This window comes from Hordeum vulgare, chromosome 1H (genome assembly GCF_904849725.1).
Source record: "Hordeum vulgare subsp. vulgare chromosome 1H, MorexV3_pseudomolecules_assembly, whole genome shotgun sequence".
Lineage (NCBI taxonomy): Eukaryota > Viridiplantae > Streptophyta > Magnoliopsida > Poales > Poaceae > Hordeum > Hordeum vulgare.
The window spans coordinates 184,617,199-184,629,095 of NC_058518.1; positions in this window are offsets into that span (position 1 = coordinate 184,617,199).

Consider the following 11,897-nt stretch of genomic DNA (forward strand, 5'->3'; position numbering starts at 1 on the left):
TTTAGGATGCCCAAGGCACCCCCAAGGTAATATCCAAGGAAGACTCAAGCGTCCAAGCTTGTGGATGCCCCGGAAGTCATCCCCTCTTATGTCTCCAATAATATTGGTATATCTTACTTGGAGCTATATTTTTACTCATCACACAATATCTGCTTTGCATGGAGCGTCATTTTTTATCTATTAGATGTTATTTATAATCATGTTTTTCAATAAAAAAAAGTTTCAAGAATTGCCTTTCGAATGCTTGAATTGCATGTGCGATGTGTGCTGTACAAAAACCTAAACTTTTCTTATATTATTTTAATTACCAGATTTTAGTGGAACAAGGAAAATTTCCGAATTTTTTACACATTACTAACACACAAGTTATTTATCATGTTCTAACTTTTCATATTTTTAGTTACATAAGTACACGGTTTTAATTTATTGCTACACACTCTTCTGTTTGGACAAATTGTTGTCATATTTTTGTTATCTACTCATCCTAGACTTTCCATGGCTTATATTGGTAGATAAAAAATTGTTGAAATGATAGTATATAGTACCTAATGTTTTAACAGTATTATGCAACTTGTCTTGGTAGTATATGAAGTGTTGATGTATTCTGATGTGTACTAACCTATCTCACAAGTCATTTTCAAGTTATGTGTGGATGAAGTTTTTGAGACTTAGGTGAAACCCGAATACGAGAGGATTGGAAGAGATACAAAAACTCAAGATTGGGGATGCCAAAGGCACCCCTAGTAAATATTTCAAGAACTCTCAAGCATCTAATCGTGGGGATGCTACGCATCCCACTTCTCTTCGTCAACAAATATTGGTTAGCCTATGTTGAGCCTAAATTTTTATTTGTCCACATGATTGTTGTTTGAATAAAATACTCAAATCTGAACATTTATGTGTATTTTTGTTTTATTTGTTGTTTGAATAGAATACTCATATCTGAAAATCTTTATTGAGAGAGAGTCCTCACATAGCTACTTAATTGTTTGACTACTCATTGACCTTCACTTATATATTTTGAGAGTAGTTTGATGTTTACTCTTGTGCTTCAATTATACCCTAAGAGTAAATTATGAATGAATTGAATATCATAAATATGAAATTACCAATGTGCATTATGTGTTGTACTAGTTTCACATTTGGTTTAGAAAGTAAAATCTATTGAAGCTTTATAATACAATATTGGTCATACAAGCAATTCATAAATGATTATTATAAGAAAGAGAACTTCCACATACAAATATATTATCTTGGACATCTTTTATGATTGTTAATACCCATTAATTATTTTCAAACTTGATCAAATAGTTGAAGTTGGACAAGGAAGACAACGTAATGGTTATGTTTGGGTATATTTGCATAGAAGTTATATTGTTATGGATCCTCCATCATGTGGTGCTTGTTTAGAACCTTTTGCTAGCCAAAACTTCATACCAAGTAGAAATACTACTTGTGCATCCAAATCCTTGAGCCAAGTTTCTTCCATGAGAGTCCACCATACCTACCTATACATGGTATTTCACTACCATTCCAAGTAAATTTGTATGTGCCACCTCTAAACATTCAAATAAACATATGTTTTGTGTTCCCATGCCGCTCATGGAGTGACGGGGTAGTCATTATATCCCATGCTAAGCGAGTTATTCTCAGGATGAGTGTTTATTCACTTGTCATTGCACGAGAGAGGCTGGTAAAAAGGATACTCGGTCCTTCATAATACAAAAACAAATAAACAAGAACTCCCCCTAGAAAGTTGATTTTTTGGATGATACGTGTGGATACGGCTAGCCACAGAATGTATTTGGATGGTGGAGGGGGTAAAATTTCGTACTATTTGGGAACCGCCAATAATGTGATTAGAATGGAAGATGTTGAAAACTCTGTTGTGACGTTGATAGGAAAGGTACACCACCCAAAATTACATATTCATCTCTATTTTAAAATAGTGAGCTCTCGCACCTCTGCAAATCCATGCTTCCCTCTATGAAGGGACAATCTATTTACTTTCATGTTACTTACTTTTCATGTAGAGTCAACTTATTATTCCAACCTCTTTCTACTAGTTGGCAAGAACCACGTGGTGGGGAAAGATCCAAACATATATATCCACTCAAATATATTAGATTATGATTCATTATTCTTGATAGTTATCTTTATGATAAATATGTTGTGAGGCGAAACATTAAGCTCCTATCTTTTTCTATGTTAGATGGATGTTATTTGTCGTGAAAATATGCTTTTAGTATTAGCAATCATAGGAGACTATACAATAATTGAGTATGTGGATCTCTTACTTAGAATTGATGTTGCATTGAAATTGTTTGATGACTAAGAACATATAATGTTGAGTTTCAAGAGAATGCATTGTTTGAACCATGACATGTGAATTGATTGATACTCAACCATGATGATTTTTATGAAAAAGTTGCTGGTTATGATGCTAGAAAATTTATTGGAATTATCATTGATCAAACTTATATACTATGCTAGCATTCACACTTCATAAATTATTTCTTCTATCATTTACCTACTCGGGGACGAGTAGGAATGAAGCTTGGGGATGCTGATACGTCTCCTACGTATCGGTAATTTATGAAGTATTCATGCCATGTTTGCATATGTTTACAATACTTTTATATGGTTTTGATGCACTTTATATGATTTATTTAGAACTAACCCGGACTGATGTTGTTTTCACCAGAATTACCATTGTGTTGTTTTTGTGCAGAAAATGAATGTTCGCCGAATCGGTCGAAACTTTTTTATATTTTTTCTCGATGAAATAAGCAATATTGGAGCGAAGACCAACCAGAGGGGGTCCACCTATGGTCCACAAGACAACAGGGCGTCCCCCTCCCCTCCAGGGTGCGCCCTGATGGCTTGTGGGGTCCGCGTAGCTCCATTTGGCGTGATTCCAATGGTGAAAATCCTATATATATAGCACAAACCACAAAAATAAAGAGAGAACTTCTGCTCCACCGCCACAACTTTCTCTATCGATGAAAACCCCATTTGGATCCTTTCGAGTACCCTGTCGGAGAAGGGAAATCATCTCTGATGCCCATCTTCATCACCGCGGCGGAGGCCATGACGAGGAGGTAGTAGTTCACCCTCAGGGTTGAGGGCATGTACCAGTAGCTATGTGTTCAATCTCTCACTCTCGTGTTCTTGAGATGGCACGATCATGATGTATCAGGGGCCTTGCTAATCTAGTTGGATCATATGATGTTATTCCATTGCTACCTTGTTGTGATGAATTGAATCTTTCCCTTTAGGATCTCATTATGTTGGATTGAATATTTTGGTTTGTGAATACTTGATGTATGTCTTGCATGCGGATACCTATAGTGACATTGGGGTATTCAAGTGATTCACTACATATATGTTATGGCATCAACTTGTGGATTGTAGTGACCTTGGGGATCTATGCATAGGGTTGATTGCATGTTTTCATACTATGTTCTTTGATAGAAATCTTGCGGTGCTCTTTGAAGTTCTTTGTGTTGGATTGAATATGATAGATATGAAATTGTTTGATGCATGTCGCATAATTTACTCACGGATACTTGCGGTGAAATTGGAGTATCTAGGTGACATTAGGGTTGATTGATATGTATCATGGGTATTATTCTAGTACGAACTCTAGGGTTGTTTGTGACACTTATAGGAATAGCTCAAAAGGTTTATCAGAAAGAATAACTTTGAGGTGGTTCTAATATCTACACCAATTTCATCTTATTGTTCTCCACTAGATAGGTACTTTGGAGTGATTCTTTGTTGCACGTTGAGGGATGATTATATGATTCTACTATTTTAGCATTGTTCAGAGATTGCACTAGTGAAAGTATGAACCTTAGGCCTTATTACCTAGTATTTATAAAACGGTTTTCTCATTGTTCTACACTTGCTACCTTGCTGTTTTTATATTTTCATATTGCAAAAACATATATCTACTATCCATACTACACTTGTATCACCATTTCTTCGCCGAACTAGTGCACCTATATAATTTTCCATTGTATTGGGTGTGTTGGGGACACGAGAGTTTTTTGTATTTGGTTCCAGGGTTGTTTGAGAGAGAGAGATCATATTCATCCTACACCTCCCATGGATTGATAAACATTAGGTCATCCACTTGAGGGGAAATTTCTATTGTCCTACAAAACTCTCACTTGGAGGCCCAACATAGTCTACAAGAATAAAGTTGTGTAGTAGACATCAAGCTCTTTTCTAACACCGTTGCCGGGGAGGTGAGTGCTTGAAGGTATATCTTTAGATATTGCAATTAAATCTTTGAGTTTCTTGTTTTTCACTAGTTTGGTTTTATAAATAAAGACTACAAAAATGGAATTTAGGTCGCCTCATTTGCTTCGTCGTTATAACGTATTTCATGAAAATGATGGTTCGGAAAATTGTGCTCAATTGCTAGAGGAATAATTTATAAAACTGCTTAATATGAAATCCTTGAATGATGAGCATGATAGAAATATTGTTGGTATGAATTCTCTGAATATCCATGATGCTAAGGATATGCAAAGCCACAAGCTTGGGGATGCTATGTTTGATGAAGATGTTATATTTAGTCCCCCCAAGTTTTGATACGCGAATTTATTATGATGAAATCATGCCTCCTATATATGATGATTATTGTGATGATATTTATGCTATAAAGAACAAGGATAACCCTGAAACTTGTCATCATGATTTTAATTTTCACATGTATGATATCAATCAAGTATCTCATGATAGTTATTTTGTTGAGTTTGCTTCCACTACTATGAATGATAAGAGTTTTGCTTGTGTGGGTAGTAATAAAAATTCTATGCATGTGCATCATGAAAAGAATGCTTTATGTGATAGTTATATTGATGAATTCCTTCATGGTGCTTCCGAAAATTATTATGAGGGAGGAACATATGCCTGTAGGAATTGCAATAATATCAAGTTTCCTCTCTATGTGTTCAAAGTTTTCAAGTCATGCTTGTTTTTCCTTCCTATGCAAGTTGATTACTGCTACAATAAATTGTTTGCTTGCAGAATCCCTATGCATAGTAAGTGGGTTATCATTAAATGATGTTGTCATGTGATTCATGATTCTCTCTTCCATCCTTGTGTTACTACTTTTTATACGAGCATCATTGAAATCATCATGCCTAGCTAAAAGGCATTAAAGAAAAGCGCTTGTTGGGGGACAACCCAACACTTATACTTTCTGTTTTTGTGTGTTCACATGATTAAGATACTCTGATAATGATGTTTTATATCATTTATTTCAATAAAGTGCCAAGTAAAGCCTTTGGGATAGTGTGGATACTTGTTTGTTTGATTATGTGCAAAAACGGAAACTTCTGCGTCCAGTATATGAATTATGTGGTTTTACTAGAGAGTCAAAAAAATCTGAAATTTAAAAAAAACATGCAAATTATCTACGTTTTCCTAATTGTTCATAATTTTTAGAGTCACGGAAGTATGGTGTATATTCAAATCTTCAAAGACTGATCTGTTTTTGACAGATTCTATTTTGCATGCATAGTTTGCTTATTTTAATGTTTCCATAGCTTGTATTTGGTGATATAAATTATGTCAATGATATATTACAATAGGTATAATGTTATAACCATTATGAATCTTGTCATGATAGTACCTAAGTGAATGATCTATCTTTATTACACTAACCCATCGCACGAAGTTTCGTTAAGTTTTGTGTGATTGAGGTTTTTAAGTTTTGCGTGAGATACCAATATGAGGTGAATAAGAAGAAATAAGAACCTAAGATTTGGTATTCCCAAGGCACCCCAAGGTAATATCCAAGGAAGACCTGGGGCATCCCCTCTTACGTCTCCAACATTATCGATATATCTTACTTGGAGCTATATTTTTATTCATCACGCGATATGTGTTTTTCTTGGAGGGTCATTTTATTTTGTTATTATATATTAGATGTTCTTTATAATCTTGTTTTTCAATAAAAAGTTTCAAGAATTGCCTTTGGAATGCTTGAATTGCATGTGTGATGTGTGTTGTACAAAAACAAAAACTTTTGTTGTAATATTTGAATTACCATATTTTACTGGAATGTCGAAAGCTTCTAAAAAAATACAAATTCCTACCACACAAATTATTTATCATGTACAATATTTCCATAATTTTTCCTGTTACATAAGTACACGGTTCTAATAGATTGCTATAGTCTATTCTATTTAGACAAATTGCTGCTATAGTTTTGTTATCTACTTATCCTAGAGTTCCCATGGCTTATATTGGTAGATATAAATTGTGGAAATGATAGTATATAGTACATAATGTTTGAAAATTATTATGGAACTTTTCTTGGCAGTACATGAACTGTTGATTTATTCTTATGTGTACTAACCTATCTCACGAGGTCTTTTCAAGTTTTGTGTGGATGGACTTTTTGAGACTTAGGTGAAACCGGGATACGAGAGGATTGAAAGAGATACAAAAGCTCAAGCTTGGGGATGCCCAAGGCACCCCAAATAAATATTTCAATAATTCTCAAGCATCTAAGCTTGGGATGCTACGCATCCCACTTTCTCTTCGTCAACAAATATCGGTTAGCCTATGTGGAACCTAAATTACATTTGTCCACATGATATGTCCTATTCTTGGAGTGTATTTTTGTTTTGTTTGTTGTTTGAATAAAATACTCAGATATGAAAATATTTATTGAGAGAGAGTCCTCACATAGCTACTTAATTGTTTGACTACTCATTGATCTTCACTTATCTTTTGAGAGTAGTTTGATGTTTACTCTTGTGCTTCACTTATACCCTAAGAGTAAATTGTGAATGAATTGAATATCAAATATCTGAAATTATCAATGTGCATTATGCGTTGTAGTAGTTTTACATTTGGTTTAGAAAGTAAAATCTATTGAACTTTGATAATCACAATATTGGACATACAAGCAATTCAGAAATGATTAGTATGAGAATGAGAACTTCCACATACAAATATATTATCCAGGACATCTTTTATGATTGTTAGTACCCGATAATTATTTTCAAACTTGATCAAATAGTTGAAGTTGGACAAGGAATACACGATAATGGTTTTTTTTGGGTATATTTTCATAGAAGTTATATTGTTATGGATCCTCCAACATGTGGTGCTTGTTTAGAACCTTTTTGCTAGCCAAAACTTCATACTAAGTAGAAATACTACTTGTGCATCCGAATCCTTGAGCCAAGTTTCTTCCATGGGAGTCCACCATACCTACCTATATATGGTATTTCACTGCCATTCCAAGTAAATTTGCATGTATCACCTCTAAACATCCATTTTGTGTGCCCGTACCACTCATGGAGCGACGGTGGGGTCATTATCTTCCATGCTAAGAAAGTTATTCTCAAGATGAGTGGTTATTCATTTGTCATTGCACGATAGAGACTGGTAAAAAGGATGCCCAGTCCTGCATAATACAAAAATAAATAAACAAGAAATCCCCCTAGAAAGTTGATTGATTGGATGATACCCATGGATACGGCTAGCCATGGAATGTGTTTGAATGGTGGAGGGGGATAATATTTCAATTGTGTTTGGGAACCGCAAAAATGTGATTAGCATGGAAGATATTGAAAACTCTGTTGTGACATTGACAGGAAAGTCACACCACCCAAAATTACATATTCATCTCTATTTTAAAACAATGAGCTCTGGCACCTTTGCAAATCCCTGCTTCCCTCTGCAAAGGGACAGTCTATTTACTTTCATGTTACTTACTTTTAATGTTGAATCAACTTCTTATTCCAACCTCAGTCTATTATCTAGCAAGCACCATGTGGTGGGGAAAGATACAAACATATATATAACCACTCAAATATATTTGACCATGATTCATTGTTGATGACAATTATATTTCTGATAAATATGTTAGGAGGTGAAATATTAAGCCCCTATCTTTGTCTGTGCTCGATGGATGTTATTTGTACTCAAAATATGCTTTGAGTATTAGAAATCGTAGGAAACTACATGATAATTGAGTATGTGGAGCTCTTACTTAGACTTGATGATGCATTGAAATTATTTGATGACTAAGAACATATGATGTTGGGTTTCAAGAGAATGCATTGTTTGAACCATGACGTGTGAATTAATTACTACTCAACCATGATGATTTTTATGAAAAAGTTGCTGGTTATAATGCTAGAAAAAGTGATTGTAATTATCATTGATCAAACTTATATACTATGCTAGCATTCACACTTCATAAGTTATTTTGTTTATCATTTACCTACTCGAGGACGAGTAGGAATTAAGCTTGGGGATGCTAATACGTCTCCTACGTATCGATAATTTATTAAGTATTCATGTCATGTTTGCCTATGTTTACAATACTTTTATATGGTTTTGATGCAATTTATATGATTTATTTAGAACTAACACGGACTGACGTTGTTTTCAGCAGAATTACCATGGTGTTGTTTTTGTGTAGAAAACGGAAGTTCTCAGAATCACCCGAAAAAAATTATAGTTTTTTTCTGGAGGAAATAAGCAATATTGGAGCGAAGAACCACCAGAGGGGATCCACGTGTGGTCCACAAGCCAACAGGGCGTCCCTCGCCCCCAGGGTGCGCCCTGATGGCTTGTGGGGCCCATGTAGCTCCGTTTGGCGTGATTCCAACAGTGAAAAATCCTATATATATCGGAAACCCCATAAATAAAGGGATAACTTCCACTCCACCGCTGCAACTCTCTCTATCAACAAAAAACCCATTTGTAGCCTTTCTAGTAATCTGCCGGAGAGGCGAAATCATCTCCAATGGCCATCTTCATCATCCCGGTGGAGGGCGTGACGAGGAGGTAGTAGTTCATCCTCGGGGTTGAGGTTATGTACCAATAGCTATGTGTTCAATCTCTCACTCTTGTGTTCTTGAGATGGCACGATCTTGATGTATCACGGGCCTTGTTAATCTAGTTGGATCATATGATGTTATTCCCTTGCTACCTTATTGTGATGAATTACTTTCCCTTTAAGATCTCATTATGTTGGATTGAATATTTTGGTTGGAGAACACTTGATGCGTGTCTTGCATGCGGATACCCGAAGTGACATTGGGATATTCAAGTGATGCACTTGATATATGTTATGGCATCAACTTGCGGATTCAGGTGAACTTGAGGATCTATGCATAGGTGTTGATTGCACGTTTTCATACTACGTTTTTGATAGAAATCTTGGGGTGCTCGTTGAAGTTCTTTTTGTTGGATTGAAATGACAGATCTGAAATTGTTTGATGCATGTCGCATAATTTACCCACGAATACTTGAGGTGACATTGGAGTATCTAGGTGACATTAGGGTTGATTGATATGTATCATGGGTATTATTCTAGTATGAACTCTAGGGCTGTTTGTGACACTCATAAGAATATCTCAAAATATTTATCAGAAAGAATAACTTTGAGGTGGTTCTACTACCTACACCAATTTCGTATTAGTGTTCTCCGCTAGATAGGAACTTTGGAGTGATTCTTTGTTGCACACTGAGGGATGATCATACGATTCTACTATGTTAGCATTGTTGAGAGATTGCACTAGTTAAAGAGTGAACCCTAGGCCTTATTACCAAGCATTATACAATGTTTTTCTCGTTGTTTTACACTTGCTACCTTGCGTTTTTTATATTTTTATATTACAAAAACCTATATCTACTATCCATACTACACTTGTATCACCATCTCTTCGCCGAACTAGTGCACCTATACAATTTGCCATTGTATTGGGTGTGTTGGAGACACAAGAGTTTTTTGTATTTGATTGTAGGATTGTTTGAGAGAGACCATCTTCATCCTACACTTCCCACGGTTTGATAAACCTTAGGTCATTCACTAAGGAAAAACTGACACTGTCCTACAAAATTGTGTGCTTGGAGGCCCAACATAGTTTACAAGAATAAAGTTGTGTAGTATACATCAACCTTGTTGTGTTTGTCATCGTGTTGCAGGTCGCAAGCCAAGCCCCCCAACGTTCGAACCTTGTTCTGGGAGAAGCTTATGGACGCAAATCCCAAACTCCGACAACGTGGAACAGATTGGATTCACCATCCTCTCTTTAGAAGACAATAAAAAATATCAAGGGGAGTGATGTTGCATGGTAATTTTGCCATTTCCCAACGCGGCATGCATTATATGCGCACGAGAGTTGGTGGGTTTTGTGGATGATGTTGTCAAAAATCCGGAGCACGGTCCCTTTAATGACCGGGTGTGCCAATGGTAACGGCCTCAAGCCACAATAAAGCTCGGTGTAATGACCACTCTGGGACCTTTCATTTCTCCAATGCATGGTGGTGGTTCAATTTTTGGTCAAAGTTGTTAGGACGTAACCCTATCAACCCACTGCACTAGTATTAAGTTACCTATACTGATGTATGGTCTTTGGATCCCACAAATACAATATTTTGGAGAGAGCCATTGATAGAAGCTCCTGAGATGTCACAGGTATGTTACTTCCTAGACTAGAAAATGATTATTGTGAAGATAAAAGCCGAAAAGACTGGGTAAACCAACTTGCTAGAGCTTCTGTCCCGAGGTCTCCTCAGACCTGGGATCAGCGTAAAAGTATCAAAATTGTTGAACTCGCATGTGAAGCCGAAGACCCAAGATTAAGCCACTCCGGGGAGTCTATCAATGTCCTTAGCTTCAAAACTATTTTAGGGGCTACCGACGGTGTCCTCGACTAGGGGGTGCTAGCCAAGTTGGTCTATCGGTCATGGGACAGGCCAAGGACCCCCGGACGACAAAAGAATGGGCCATGTTTAGCGTGGTCCCTAGCGTACTCAAGAAAAAATCATATGAAGACTTAGCATACACTTCAAGACATGTTCAAATAATCGACAAGTTTATCCCTAGATGTAACCGACCTATATATAACCCTAGTTACCCTTGGTCCCCATATGAGCCGAGGGGTTTAGTCTGTGGTTAGCTTAGATTCATCCACATACGATTTCGAGGTAGATCATGTTATACTTTGTACACTAACACAATCAATACAACAAAACAGGACATAGGGTTTTACCTCTTCGAGAGGGCCTGAACCTAGGTAAACATCATGTCTCTTGCTCATCATATTACCATCCAACCAAGATCACTAGCTCGGGACCCCCTATCCGAGATATGTCGGATTTAGCTCCGTCAATGATTGAATGAACTTTCATCCCAAGTGAAAGTATTTGGTTAAATCTAGAGTCTAGACAAAGAATAAATCAAGAAAAGTTGTGCTAGACTTCCATAAACATATTCATGCATTTATGTATGTTTGGTTAATGAGTAGCATGCAAAAGAGAACCTCCACTGCAATTGCAAATCTTAACCAGACTATCCATACCATGTGATCACATTTCTTAGAAGAATGAACACTATTTGGAACCCCAAAAAATTTCACAACAGAGTCTCAAAGGCAAAGGGGAAAAAATCATACTTGTCTAAAGATAATACGTCTCAAGTTTGTTCTTCGACGAGCTGATCTATGACCTATACAAACTCACATAGATGACAACATGTGTTGGAACAAAAAATGGGATCTAAAGACTGATCTATGACCTATACAAACTCACATAGATGACAACATGTGTTGGAATAAAAATGGGATCTAAACACAGGCCCAACCTCAAATACACCACAAAATCCACCACAAATAGTCAAGAAAACAAAGCACACAATCCTAAGTTGGCGAACAACCTTTTCCAACGTTAGCGGACTTCGATTAAAATGACTACCTTCCTTTAACCTCATACTAGCTGAAGGAGTGTGAGATGCTCGCTCACTTTCAGCTAGGTCACCAAAGTTTTGTTGAGAAGAACCTCATAGATGATGAAAATATGCTCGGCACCCATGTCAACACGTCCTCATCATCGACGGGAATCTCTTGGTCGTA